Genomic DNA, 15,918 nt, shown 5'->3' on the forward strand with positions numbered 1-15,918 from the left:
CCCCCCCCCCCCCCCCCCCCCAGCCCCCCGCCACCTTGGGCTGCCGATCTTCGGGCCCCTTTGGTGTCCTCGGCTCTTCCCCAACCTCCGTCTATGGCTTGCCAGTCACGTGCCTGCGTCTTCGGGCCTGGTGTAAGGTCCACGAAGTCCTCCAGCCTAGTCCCTCCAATAGGACTCCCTATCGCCCTATACTAAGCACCCTGTGACGTGATGTGCCTGTCCCACTACCGTAATAACTAAGGCCTCTAAACTACTGGGCCGAGAGGCCCAAAAGGGTACCTCTGGCCTCTGGGCCATGTGGATTGCCCTGGACTCGGGTTCCACCGCCCTGGCGGCTCACCCCACTGGAGTGTTAAGTCCCCACCTCTTCCTAAGGCTGCTATGGGCCGCGAAGGTCCACTGTCTAACCCCACTCCGGGTCTTCGGCTGCCCTCCTGTGTGGCCTGACGGGGCCCCGTTGGACATGCCCTCGCGTTACCTCTTCTACGAGGCTCCCGTGCAGACTCACGCCTGAGTCTCAGCGCCGGCTTGCCCCGATGCTGCTCTCTGGGCTCTTGCCTCTGGTTCCTCCGCTGGTGCTGCCACTGGTTCTGCTACAGGTGCAGCTGGTAAGTCCCCTGTCGGCGTTGCTCTTAGCTTTCCTGCTGCCCCTGCGGCTGACATCGCTGCTGGCTTTCCAACCGGCTCTGCCGGTGTCACAGCCGGCTTTCCAACCGGCTCTGTGCCAGTGTCACAGCCGGCTTCCCTGCCGGCTCGGCTCTCGACGTTACAGCCAGCTTCCCTGCCGTCTCGGCTCTCTGTGTTACAGTCGGCTTCCCTGCCGGCTCTGCTGTCGGTGTGGCTGCCGACTTCGTCGGAGCCTCTCCTGGCTCCGCCCCCAGCTTTCCATGCTGCCAGGCGTGGCAGCTGATTCCCTCCATGTGAGGGCTCTTCCCTCCAGCCTCCACTCATCAGCCGCCCCGCCACATCATCGGGGCCGCTTTTTATCTCTCCCGGGTGGCATCTCCCACCCACGCTGCTCGGCCGCAGCTGTATATACGTGCGGCTAATCGCCCTCACCAGTGGTTTTGCCGCGCACCTCTCCTCTGGCTCTTCGGGCTCTACAAGAGGTAAGTGGGGCTCTCTTTTGGCCTGGGGCCCTCCTGCCACCCCAGCTCCCCTGGGACAAGTACCATTAAACTTATATAGAAAATTCAATTATGATCTGCATAATTGCATTCAATAATATGAATTCATATTAAATCTGAGGATTAAATTCAAGAATAGCAGTGGAGTACTGAGGGTCCCTGGCGCCTGGGGGCCAATGCCTCCATTTGAGCCCTCCTGGGATGATCTGAGCAAGGTGCAGCGCCAAGGCAAATCAGCCTGTGCGGGGCCCTGCCTCCCGTCCCATGGCACGTCCGTGGGGAATTACCAGCACGGCACACCAGCCGTGGCAGGAGGGACCCCAGCCGCAATTTCTGGCTGGAACTGCAGAACAAACTCACAACCCACCGGGTGGGTGGGTAGGCCACACAACTAACTGTGGGAGGCTCTCCAGCTGGCACCCCCACCCCAGGCCAGCACCTGGGGGCTATAGCCCCCCCTTTCCCACATTGGTACTCCACTAAAGAATAGTCAATTCAGTGGACGGCGATTAAGAAATTTTAAAAGCAGCAACACTTGATACCTCAACTATGCAATCATGACCCCCACCTCCATAATGTGGAAAGCCAACAAACCTCCCTGATATACAAAAACATGATAAATCACTGTCAAGCTGCATCAAGTTCAGACCAGTAGGGTATGGCTGTATTTAGAAAAATAAAAGCAGTAAAATCAAGATGGTGGTCAAGAGCAACAGCGTATTTAACAGCCTTGAAGCTAAAGTGAGGAAGTGTTTTCAAAAAGTTCACTGCATTAGTAAGCAACTAAGATGACTTACAACATGCTGTCTAAAATTCTGGGCTATGCAGTTTATTTTAAGAGACATGCAAATAAAATAAAATGAAAATAGCACCATTTTAGTGCTTAAATATAGGAAGGTTTTTTTCAGCCATAATAGGATTTTTTTTTTCCCCAAAGTAACAAAATAATGGCTTGCATCAGCTTTTAATACTCAAGTTGAGAAACAGAGTAACTTACCCTGTTGGTTTGTTATTGAATGTAGGTAAATCAGTCATAGACACTTTTATGGAATATAAGTGTCCACATACAGACTTGCAGCAGAACAACTTAATCAGCTATGTTTCACATTTGCTTTTTCAGTACTGGTGTACAAACCTTCCTTTTCATTACTTTGGTTCAGATGATTAGCCAAGCTAAAATAAACAGAAATAAGTCTGTGAACACACAAGCTCCCAAACTTTTAATCAAGTTAATTTTAAAGTACCCTGTTAGTCAAATGAGTGCATGCGTTGACAAGGCCTATGCGGCATCAAGTTACGCAGCAGTTTGGTTTGTTTTCAGTGAGATTGCTGCCACTTGATAAAGGGCCTGATCCAGTCAGCTCCCTGGGAAGAACACTGTTGCCCTTTGTGTACCTATATCAGCAGTGTACAAATGCCATCAAGCAGCCAGGGCACAAAGTCAGTGGTGACTTCCAGTTGCTGTTGCACCACCCAGCATGACTGTGATGATGGGGATGCCAGTGGTAGCTCCCCTCATTCCTCTGGAAGTCAGCAATGGAGATAACTGCCCCTACATGACTTCATTTAAAGTGACAGCAGAAGCCATGGGATAACAAAATAAATGAGGATAAAATAATGGATAACACAGGGACATAAAATAACAGGGACAGCAAAGTATGGTAGGGAATTTCAAAACACGTTTACCTTTTCTCCTGGGGAGGTAACTAAATAATGTACGTGGGATGTTTAACATAACTTCCAGCATAAAGGATGTCAATATTTGAATGTTCTTTTTCCCTTCATTCTCTGCACTGAAAAGGAAAGCTAGGGAGGGAAAAAAATGAAAAATCTGCCTCAGAGTTCATTATCAAGGTTAATTTTCTCTCGGCTAACTATTTCTTTCTTCTCTGTAGCACTTAACTGGATCTTCTTGAGCTGCAAGATACATTCAAGAAATGTGTAGAATAGCGGGGGCCAAGGACTTGATTCACCTCACACTCTTTGCTACATTTGCAAAATGTCCCCAGTTCAGGGGGGCACCAAAGCCCATCACACATTGTCTCCATAATATTAGTCATGAGCAATTCAAAGGGCACATTCACGTTTCAAATTAGTTACCTGATCCAGCAAACTGATGAATCCAGGCTTATGTGAATTCCTCCAAAATAACACCCATGATTCATTTAGGAAGTTTTATTCACTCCAAAATGAAGTACAGCTTCCCTATTGGTGGACATGGTAAGACTCAATTAATAACACTGGAAAGAAAGCAATAAGGGCATCCATTCCTGACTCCAATAGAGAGCATTATTCAATTGATTTATTCAATTGATTCTGTAACTCTGCTGATGGAGAAAATTGCTTGAATATTTTACAGTGAAAGATTCTGTTTCTAAGTAGATTTTATCAATGAGTCTTTGGGCTCACCACTGTATGGCTGATGCTGGACAATTAAGAAGAAAAATGCATTCTATTCACTTCATGCTTTCAGTTCTCCTTCCCTAATTTATGTTTGCTTTGTGTGCTTTGTCTGCTTCTTTAGCAACATCTAAATTGTGTTTGCCTAATTCTTTCATCTGAACTGAAATAGCAAAAAGTTTCAGCTGCCTCTCCACTATAAATATCACGTAAAGTGAAGTATATACTGCAGCATTTCTCACAATGTAGCACCTTACAGAAATGCTGTGTTCTTGCTTTGGAGGAAACTTTCAAAGACATTCTCTTTAGAAACAATTTTGCTTGTAAATCATATTTTCAGTATTACTTTTCTCTCAGATTTTACTACACAAGAAATTTGCATGGAAAGGGGCTTGACTTTTCCATCAGGCCCAAAGAACATTTTTTTTTTTTAAATGGAAAACAGGAATGGAAAGGAGAACGGAAATATGGGAAAGTTGCATTTTCACCAGATTATCCAAACCATATGCATAATATATAAACATAACTTATTCTTACATTCTTAACTTTAACAATTGACCCCATCCACCTTCAGCAAATAGTTTACAACACAATCCTTCCCGCCACAATACAGATTTTATTTGTTTCATCTTAGTCATGCTCTATTAAAACCACTTTTGAGATTATATTACAGTCCCAAACCCTGCAGTACTTTGTTGAGCCAGGGGTGGGGAATGCTTGAGAGGGGGGAACAGTGGGTTGGAAATATTCCTTTAACGCCATATTAAGAGGCCTAGTGGAAGATGAGAATAATACATGCTTTCTGGATACTGCGTGTGAAGCCTCAAGGATAAAATCATACATGTGATTATAAAGTACTCAGCTATTTACTGATTAAACCCATAAATTTTGCATGTAAAGATGGGGTGAATGTAATCTAAATCTGTGGAAGTAACCACCTCCTTTTCTTTAAGAAATTATACTTGTTCCCCACTTCAAGCACAGTCATGCATGAGACATTGCAATTAAGGTTGTCTTTTGTCATGAAGCTGACAGGATAATTTCAGTGTTCCTTGGTCTGACTAATAGGAGGGGTAGAATATGTTAAAATTAAAGATTTCAGGGATCCAGGCTACATGCTCAAATGCACCCAGCATGGAACTCTAAATCCAAGGCAAACTAACAAGTGGCAGACATTTACTGGTGACTGATGATAGAACTGCTGACATTTGCAATAAAAGTCCATGGACAATTGCCTCAATAAATCAGGGGCCTGAGGGCTGCCACTGCTACCAGAGGAGTGTGGTGTGTGTTTTTGGAATGTTTATACAGCTTTTAAATAGACAGAGAAATGTATATGTATGAGATCTTAGAACAGAGTATTTTTGAGTTGCTCTTGAACCTCTTTCAGCAAGCCACAGATCCATTAAATTTTACATTGTCTCCATTTATCTGGAATACTTCTAGAGCATTGCAATATTATGGTACCAAACATCACTAACAATACAACAACAATAAATCACCCTACTCACCCCAAATCAATGATAAGAAAATCCAAAAGGTTCAAGTGTGGGACCTATAAAACGTGTATAGGTATCTAGGCTCTGTTATGCACTCCAACACAAACTCTCTCTCCCTGTTTCACCTCCCACCATCTGTTTTCTTCTTGGAAGGGAGATCTACTAGCCATTCAGAGTAACTAGGGACAGCCAAAAGACCTGCTGTCTCCTGTGGCATCTTCACGGGTCCCTCTTCACTCTCATTTCTTGCCTGGTGCTTTCCCCTCCCATGTGCTGCCTAAGACCTTTCCATTGTCCATCTTCTGCTTACAGTGTAACTTCCTTCTTCAGAGCCACCTCCAGCTACCAGTGCCACCAGGGGATTCCTCAGGTCCTATTTCTTGTTTATTCACTGTCTAGTTTGGGGTCCCATGTTCTTCCTTTGCTTTTCAGAGTTACAAGGGTAATTTACAAGTCACCTAAAGATACAGGTAAGTGCCTAATGGAATTTGCAGGAGTGCAAGAGAGCCAGCAAGAGGTAAGTCTCAAACCCACTTAGGTAATTTTGATAAGTCCCCTAGGCATGGCCCATGGGAAGTCCCTACCAGACAAAGAGCCTCCTAATTGATTGCTACAGAAAAACAGAGGCCAAAAATGAGAGAAGGCGTTCCTCCAGACTAAGTACAAGCACCAGAAGAAATCTTCCAAGGAAAAATGTTCCTGTATACATGCAAATACCCTTCAAGTGAGTAACAGTAAGGGGAAGGCATAAAAAGAAAACAGGGCAAAGCTAAAATAGAATGTTTTCAAACTTCTTGTTAAGGTATCAAAAGCTCTCCAGCATATTACTCAAAGTAAAAAAGATGCACCTTCACATTCCTTTAATTAACAAAGGTGGCAGTATGGTCCAATAGTGGTTGGTACAGGGAATGGCAGTCAGATGGCACAAAATTGATTTCTTCCTGGCTCTGTCACAGGGGTCCAGTGTGACTTTGGATAATTAAGGCTTTCCATGACAGGCAGCAGCACTGTCAAGCATGCTTTGCTATCCTATGCATGCCACCTAAACCAGAAACAGTGTACCACATCTGCACAACACTTTGGGTGGGCTGATTACCTAATTAGCTGAGCGATGGTGCAAATTAACTCACCTCTATGTTAATTAGTCTCAGTGTCACACCAATGGAGCTAAACTGCTTCCAGTAATGAGTGCTTCTGTGTGGAGAGCTTCAGACTGAAGCGTGGCATGACAAGTATGACTGGCATGACAAGTATGCTGTGTAGACATAACCTAAGTCTTTTCAACTCTCTGTTCTTCACCTTCCTTATCTGCAAAATGAAGATAAAGACATTAGATGAAAAGCATCATGTAAGAGCTAGTCAACATTGTTATCAGCATCCAGCTTTCTGGACTCTGAAATCTGGAAATGCTAGGCATTCCATGGAAACTATTATTTTCCTAATAGAAACACAATCCCAGCCTATGAAATCCTGAGAGGTTTATCATGAGGGCAACAATACCAAGACATTTTTATTGATGCACAGCATGCTGTCTGGGTACAGCCACAGGATCTCTCTGGTATTTGCGTTGTCATTATAAAATTAATTACAGTATTTTGAAATCACAAACCAACATTCAGTGCTGAGTTTTACCTGATTCTCCTAAGCTACATTATGAAGGACTAGCATGTTTTGTCTCCACTGAGATTTCTGAGGTATTAGTTACAGATTAGTACTTGAGACTTGTTCTCATTTTTACATTTAAATGTGAAACTGCTATTAGTAGTTGAATCAGCCATTCATTTTGCTTCAAATGAAATCAAAGGCCTGTGGCACAGGTTTTGCCTGACCCTGTGTTCCTACGTCAGGCAAATTTCTAGTAAATCCATGAGGTCCCAGTCCTATGCCCAGTGAATTTATTACATGAGAGTCAGAAGTCTATCTGATCCAACGCCGTTGACTTCAAGGGTGTTGGATCGGGCTCTGGGTGTTTTACTTGTTTAAGAAATGAGGAGTTGCCCAACAGGGAACACAATCAAACATGGGCAACTTTAACTTCACTGGGAGTACTGGTATTTATGTTGCCACTTATTTTTAAAATATTTTATTTTCTAAAGTTTCAATGGGCTCCAGTCAAGTACTGTATTTTCTTGCCTACAACACACCTTGCAATAACCTACGTTCCTTGTTGTTGGAAGGCAGAACGATGGTGGGGAAAAATCTTTCCTTGCAGGAAATAACCAAGTAGCAGCACATAGACAGCCAAGTCTGGTCATTGTTCTCCTCCCTGAGGAACACATTCAGAGATACTTTCAATTTGCCCTGCAACAGCTTAAGCAGTAGAAAATGCTGTTACTGTATTTCCTCACTTATAAGGCAAACCCCAATTTCTAGCAGCTGTTTTTTTTTGGAGGAAAAAAAAGTGTATGTTGTTTGCAAGATATATTGGATAGAAGGAACTATTGAACAGAATTCATTCTTTTTATAAACATTCTCAATTGATTAAATTATAATCTTAATTGTCAATTACATTAAGAATCAAGTGATGAAAGGCTACATAATTAATTATAAGTCAAATGAAACAAAGCTGAAAAGAAAATTATTCTAGACTAACAGTGAAAGTGCAGAATTAAATTTCTCTGAGCATGCAGATCCCCTACTGAGGCCAATGAGGGTTTTTACACATAGGGAGACCAGAATATTAATAAAGTATATTAAAGTATAATTCTGAGAATATTAAAGGGAGACACCTAAACCTTATACATATAAACAGATTGGAATAAAGGAGAGAATCTTACTGAGTCCAGCTCTGAGTCTACCCCAAATGTGAAGTGATTGATAATGTTTATAAGATATTTTCATAGCAAACAGTCTTTGTGAGGCATCTGATCTACTCCTTTACATTTGCTAAGAGCTTCCAATACCTAATGTCTTAACTTTTCTATCACAGCAATACAGCAAAGTGTTCTGGTGTAGAGAGCAGATCTATCCCTCACAGAGCAATTTGGAAGACATCTCTTTCATTCCCATTTTACTATTCTGTAAAAGTATAGCATATACTGTCCAAATCACCCTCTTGCTTTATTATGAGAGGTACTGATTCAGTAAAGCACCCAAACATATGCTAAACTTTGAAGTCAATGGGATTTAGGCATGTGTTTCTGCCCTTTGCTGAATTGGGGCCTCACCTAACAACTACAAGCCTCAACCTGAGATCTTCCTGTACCTAGTTGTTCATATGGTTTCTTCCTTTTCTGACACAGGTTGTGGAAGGGCCTACCAGGGGTAAGACCACCTTGGATTTAGTTCTGGCCAAAGTAATGACATCATAGGTGACCTAAGGATTGGCGGTATTCTCGGAGACAGCCATAAACAACGCGTGCCACCAGCAGCTGTGGGGCATGATGGCACTGGCGGCAGTGACGGGAGCATGGTGGTGGTAACCAGGGAGCTCCCACAGATGCCACCAGCAGTGTCAGTGGCGGGGGGGAGAAGGGGTGGTGAGCAGCAACACTGTCAGCAGTGCGTTTTCATAGGGGGTGCACCGCCATGCTCGGGGGGAGGGGGGGTGTGCATCCCTATGCATCACCAATGGAGATAGCAATCACATCCTGGTTAGGTTCACCATCCACCATAAGACTGGGAAATCAGACAGAAGAACAGAAATCCCGGACTTCAAGAAGGCAGATTTGGGCAGACTCAAGAGACTAGTTGGAGAGGCCCTCTGCAACCAGCAACTGGACAACTTGGGAGTTTAGGAACGGTGGTGCTTCCTTAAGGGAGCAATTCTCATTGCCCAAAAACAGGCCATCCCCATGTGGGCAAAAAATGGGAAAGGAGCCAAGAGACCCACTTGGCTCAACAGGAATATTAGAGAGCTTTTGAAAAAGAAAAAAGAAGCATATAAGTAATGGAAGAATGACTTAGCAACCAGAGAGGAATACATCTGTATCACCAGGGCCTACGGGTATGAGACAAGGAAAGCCATGGCAGGCATAGAGATCAAGCTGGCTACCAGAATAAAAGACAAAAAGTGCTTCTACAGATACATAGGAGGCAAGAAAAAGTCAGTCTCCATCGTAGGACCCCTACTGAATGCTCGGGGCACCCCACAGTCGATGCCCGCAAAACAGCAAAACTTCTAAATGTATACTTCACATCGATATTCCTGAAATCAAGAGTTCTGAAAGAACTAGCTGAGCTTATGGCAGCACCACTAACCAAGCTGTTTGAAGAGCCATGGAACTTGGGAGTGGCTCTGGATGACAGGAAGAGGGCCAATGTGGTGCCCATCTTTAAGAAAGAGAAGAGGGATGACCCTTCTAACTATAAATCAGTCAGTCTGACCTCAGTCCTGGGTAAAATCTTTGAAAAATGTATTAAGGAGGCCATCATCTGCAAGCTGGAAATAGATGGGGTGTTAAGAAGCAATCAGCACAGCTTTGTCAAGGGTAGATCATGCCTAACAAACCTTGTGTCCTTCTGCGACCAGGTAAATAGCCATCTGGTTGAGGGACATGACATTGATGAGATTTACTTAGACTTCAGTAAAGCGTTTGATTCTGTTTCCCACAGGAGTCTCTCAAACAAACTGGTGGGTGCTGGACTTGACCAGTCTACAGTGAGGTGGCTGGACAATTGGCTTAGAGGCCACTCCCAGAGAGTCATAATTGATGGGATGGCCTCATCCTGGAGGGCTGTGTCCAGTGGTATTCCCCAGGGATCAGTGCTTGTACCTGTGCTCTTTAATGTATTCATTAATGACTTGGATGAAGGTGTAGAAAGCTCAATGATTAAGTTCACGGATGATACCAAACTGTGGGGAAATGTGGGCACATTGGAGGATAGGGTTTGGATCCAGGACAACCCTGACAGACTGGACTCATGGGCAGCATGGAATCAGATGAGATTTAACAGGGATAAATGTAAAGTCCTTCATCTGGATAGGAAGAACCCTCACCACAATTACAGGATGGGTGGTGGTCCACTGGCTGGCATAGCACCTGAACGAGACCTGGAGTTTACAATCGACCAGAAGATGAATATGAGCCAACAGTGTGATGAGGTTGCCAGAAAGGCAAATAGAACTCTGGTGTGCATCAGCTGATGTGTGGCCAATAGATCCAGGAAGGTGCTCTCCCCTCTCTATTTGGCACTGGTGAGGCCTCAGCTGGAATACTGTGTCCAGTTGTGGACACTGAACTTCAAGAAGGACATAGATAAGCTTGAGAGGGTACAAAGAAGGGCTACTCACATGGTCAGGGGCCTGGAGGATAGGCCATAGAAGAAGAAACTCCAAGAACTGTGTCTGTTCAGTTTGAGTAAGAGAAGGCTGAGAGATGACTTGATAGCCATCTACAAGTACATCAGGGGTGAACACCAAGACCTAGGTGAACAACTCTTCAGGAAGGCACGTCAATGGAGGACAAGGACCAATGGGCATAAGCTTGTAGAGGGTAAATTCAGGCTAGATATAAGAAAGAACTTTTTCTTTGTAAGGGTCATCAGAATCTGGAACACACTCCCAGCACAGGTGGTGTAGTCACCATCCTTGGAGGTGTTCAGGAGGAGGCTGGACAGGCACCTTGTTGAGCTTGTCTGAGCCCAATAACTTCCTGCCCATGGCAGGGGACCAGACTTGATGATCTTACAGATCTCTTCCAGTTCTAAAATTCTATGATTCTATAATCTCTGTACCTTGGTTCCATAAAATTACTCTACTATTTTATATTCCTGAGTTGCAGCTTTATCCCACAAGGTCTCACTGCTATGAAACTCAACAGACTCCCCCAAACCTGGCAATATCACCCAGGAAGCTGTTACAGACCTTCAGTTCAATAGAGTATTTCCAGGCTTATAAGTATGCAGAACCTATTTGTCCACACAACTATTATGATTACATGTACAGAATGGTATTAGGATTATGTGAGTTAAATGGTATGCAATGTTGTAAAAAAGTTAATGGACAGTTCTTTGGGAAAAACTGGGAAAAACAAATGGTGGGAAGAGAATCCAAAAGACATCCAACAATTTGTTGACAATCATAACATTCAGAGCTTCTTCACTGCGATCAAGGCTGTGTCTGGACCAAATCTTGTAGGCTCACCCCACTTAGATCAGAAGACGGTAGTACACTCCTCAAAGACAACGAGTTCATCAAAAACAGCTGGAAGGAGCTCTACCAAATGCTCCTAATCCAAGAATTAATGGTGACTGATGAAACCATCAAATTGATCCCTCAGCATCCAGTATGGGAAACACTTGCCAATCCACCAACCTCTGAAGAAATCCACCAGGCCATAAGATAGATGATGAACAACAAAGCATCTGGCCCTGATGGCATACCTGCTGAGATCTTCAAAGTTGGTGGGGAAACTAGCAACAAGCTCCACACACTGTTTCTAAAATCTGCAACATTGAGAAAATGCCCATTAACCTAAGGAATGTCAATATTGTCACCATTTTTTAAAAAGGAGATAAGTCTAACTGTGGACACTATTGAGGTATCACCCTCCTCTCCATCTCTGGGAAGATCCTCACTTGAATTCTGCTAAACCAATTCTGCTAAACCTTCTTGCCGAGGAAATCCTTCCTGAATCTGTATGTGACTTCAGACCATCAAAAAGCATTATGGACATGATTTTTGTGACCTTAGCAGATCCACGAAAAATGCTGAGTACACCACCAGGAACTGTATATGACTTTTATCAATTTGACCAAAGCCTATGACGCAGTTAATCGTGAGACTCTGTGGAAAATATTATTGAAGTCTGGTGGCCCAGGGAAATTTATCTCTATTCTAAGACTCCTTTATGACCAGATGATTGCACCTCTATCCTATGCAATGGCCTCGCTAAGGAGCCCTTTGCCATTCAAACTGGCATCAAGCAGGGCTGCATGATCACACCAATTCTGTTTTCCATCTTTCTTGCAGTCATCAAGATGCTTATCCTTGACCAACTGCCACATGGCATCAGCATCAAGTACAAGATGGATGGGAACCTTTTTAACCTTTCCCACCTTCACGCCAAAACCAAACTTACATCAGCCTTGATTGTGGAACTACAGTACACAGATGATTGTGCTGTCATTACACATACTGAGGAGGACTGACCTACAAACAGCCTTTAACTGCTTAACTCAAGCATATCAGTGCCTGGGACTGACCCTTAACATCGGAAATAAAATGGTGCTTCACCAGCCTGCTCCAAGCCAATTACCTTTGATGAGGAGATCCAGTATAGGATCTGATGTGCCACCCTCATTAATGTTGGCCTTCTTTGAGAGATGGTTGCCAAGGTATGGAAAGTGTTCAACATTCTCTAGCTCCTGTCCATCAATGAGGATCTTTGAAGACCGTATTATTGGGTGTCCAATAATCACAACATCAGGACGTGAACAAAGCTCCTATTATGTAAGGCAGTAGTAACCCTAATGCTTCTCTATGGCTGTGAAGCTTGAGTGACGTACAGGGACCACCTGAAAGGCCTGGAACACCTTCACCAGTGCTACCTCCAGAAGATTCGTAGCATAAAGTGGGAGGATTGTTGCACATATGCCAGTGTCTTTACCAATGCTACCACCACCAGCATGGAAGTGTTGATTATTCAACATCATCTGCAGTGGGCAGGATGTTGTGTGTGCATGCTTGATGTACAGTTACCAAAACAACTGCTATACTCCCAACTCAGTCAAGGACACAGCACGCATGGGGCCCAGAGGAAATGCTTCAAGGATGCCCTCAAGGCAAACATTAAGAAGCATGGCAATGACACCACAAAGTGAGAAAAACTAGCCTGGGGCAGGGCTATATGGTGGTGCCTTGTGAGAGAAGGCACATCTTACTTTGAAGAAAGTCTCACCCTGGAGGCAGAAAAACAACAGAAAAGGTAGGAAAGGAAACAAGATGAAGAAATCTGTGGTTCAACCCTCCCTTTAACTACTACTTGTGATGTCTACCACAGTCTGCAGCTCTAGGATTGGCCTTCTTAGCCATCAACGGACTCATCTACAATCCTTTACTTGACCTGTGCAAGTGATTGTCTTTGTGATGGATCATCGTTGCTGCCAGACATGGTATTAGGATTATGTAACCTAAATGGTATGCAATGTTGTAAAAAAAAGGCAATGGCGAGTTCTTTGGGGAAAACTTTTCTAGTCTGAGAAAAACCTGTCCAAAAACAAATGAATTTTTAGGCCTTAATTGTGCCCCATTTACTAACAAAATTAACTTGATGTAACTATATACTTCAGGGTCTTATAGTTGTAGCAAGACAAGGTTCTTTGGGTAAATCCAATATCTTTTATTAGAGCAACTAAAATAGTTGGAAAACTTCTTCTTTGCAAGCTTTTCGATACAAACACCCTTGTTCAGGCTGAGGAAGCATCTGCAGTTGGTCTGTGCTCTTCCTGGATGGACCAGAATAGAAGCCAGAGGCCAGTCTGCATGCGAAAATGCCAGTCAGTGAAAATGCAAATTGAGGCAGTCACTGGGTAAGAGACAGGTGGGGAGAGGGTTGGGGAAAGGGGAATGTACACCTGGCAATAAGAATATAGCTGGTAAATATTAGGGAGGTTACCTGAAGTTTCAGATGTTAGGCAGGTTATTATGTGTCATAAATCCAGTGTCAATATTTAGATATGATTGTAACCGAAAGCTTGGAAAGAAGAATTTTTCCAACTATTTTATTTGGTCTAATAAAAGATATCGGATTTACCCAAATAACCTTGTCTGCCTATGTCCTTAGACTAACATGACTACAACCTATACTCCTGAAATACTTGTAGCAAAACCTTTATTGCCAAAGCATCTTGCAACTGCATACACGATTCTCTGAGCATACTTTTCCTCTCTGCAGCTCTCCCTTTTTCTAATGCATCAAGGTTACATTTCTCATTTTTACCTTCGTCCTTCAAAGCAATTTCCATCATTAGTACTGTATCTTGCTAAAATGCATTTCATTCCTCTGCTCTGTCAATGATACTAACCTTGAATAATCATTTATATACTTCTCCTACAACCATCTTCACATTTCTTTTATTTGAGTTTCTGTGGACTCAATGTGGGGCCTGATCCTATGAGAGCATTAATGTGTACTGACTTCACTGGAAGCTGAGCTTGCTTACTATTTCTCAGACTTGGGTCCTACTATTTATATTGCTGTACGCAAAGATGAACAATCTAGTGAAAACTAAAAAGTCAAGAAAAAAAAAGAGCCAGGAAAATGTAATGCTTTTGTAACATAATGAATTACCCTTTTCAAAGGCAGTTCGTGCCATTTTACTACCATGGTTTATTATTGAAATGTTGGTGATAAAAGAAAAAAAAGAGGTAAAAATAGGATTCTATGATCTCATTTGAAAAAGTCATCAGATTGACCACTAATTGGGTTGTCTTATTTTCTCTAAGTTTACATGTTACATAATTCATGTTTTGTAATTAATCTTTTCTAGGGGAAACTAAAGGACAATGCTTTCAAATTATTGTGTGCAACCAATTCAAGTGAAGAGCATTACAGATGAAAGACTCCATTCTCTCTCTCATGGATACTGGCTTTACACTTGTTCATCATCATTTTCTTTAATCTGAAAGAAAAGCAACCTAGACTCAAATATACATTTATTGCTCTGTGTGTAGGAAGAAGATATAATTATGTAGCTTTTTAATAATAAGTATTATTATTGTTTTCCATAGAGTGATAATCCTTAGGGGTATGCAAAGCGGGCTGTATTCAATTCAGATTCAGTCCAATTTTGGGGGACAGTGATTCAATGTATTGATTCAGTGGATTCAGCCCGATTTGGGGGACAGTGATTCGATTCACTGATTCGGATCACTGTTCCGGTTTGATTCAGACAAATCTGAATCTGAAGATTCAATTCTGATTCAGAGAATCAGCAATTTGGTCATAGACACAGCTTTATATGTTTTGTCTACGTACCTTGAGGTACCAGGAATGGCTCATGAATGCTGAGACGGTGGAGCAGATGGAGGGTCCCATGAGAGCGCAGGGGATCCCCCGCGCACTTGGCGGTGGACCCAGAAGTGGACTGGAAGTACTTCCATGACCCCTGCCCACTCCCCCCTGCTCAGTGATCAGCCACAGGGGAACACTGGGTGCTCCCCCAGACCCAGGAGGCACCAGGCGCCAAGCCAGGTGGCAGAGGGGGTCCCCCTACGCTCCACAGCAGACCTGGAAGTGGACCAGAAGTACTTCTAATCCACTTCTAGGTCCCTTCCTAAGCACCCGGGGGGGACTCCACCACACTTCCATGGGACACTTCATCTGCCCCACCATCTCAGTGTTCATGAGCTGTGCCTGGCACCTTGAGGTACATAGAAAAAACATGCCATTCTTTGACCAGTTGCCCAAACAGTTCTTATTAAAAGATGAAAAATCATTTGGAAACTTAATACTGGATATCTTAGTTTGAAAATATAGTGACAAAAAAAGTATTTGTATGTAAATGTATCTGCATTAGGAATATGTTAATCTACAGCATCCATTTCTGAACATCCCAACCCCAAACTGCAAACTCTTTGAGATGGGAATTGTATAATGCTCTGACTTGTAAACACTACTGAACAAATAATATTTAATGTTTATGTAGCCTTTTATGAGCTAAATTCCCTTCTGACTTAAACCTCGCACAGTACCCCAAATTTCACAGTCCACTAGACCACAAATCAGTTATTTTAGATTTTTTATTCAGTGTGTTTAGTGTTCTATTTTCCATTCCATTAACTACAGTGTGTTTATATTTTATCTTGTATTTCCCTTACTGTTTTCCCTTGCTTGTTATAGTTTATGACTTTGTTTACTTATAAAACTACTTAAGAAAAGATGGGAACATAAAAAGTTTTTAAAGCCCAGTTTTCTGGTATCTGGAGTGAGGGGGAGGGAAAGGGAAAG

This window comes from Alligator sinensis, unplaced genomic scaffold (genome assembly GCF_000455745.1).
Source record: "Alligator sinensis unplaced genomic scaffold, ASM45574v1 scaffold1197_1, whole genome shotgun sequence".
Lineage (NCBI taxonomy): Eukaryota > Metazoa > Chordata > Crocodylia > Alligatoridae > Alligator > Alligator sinensis.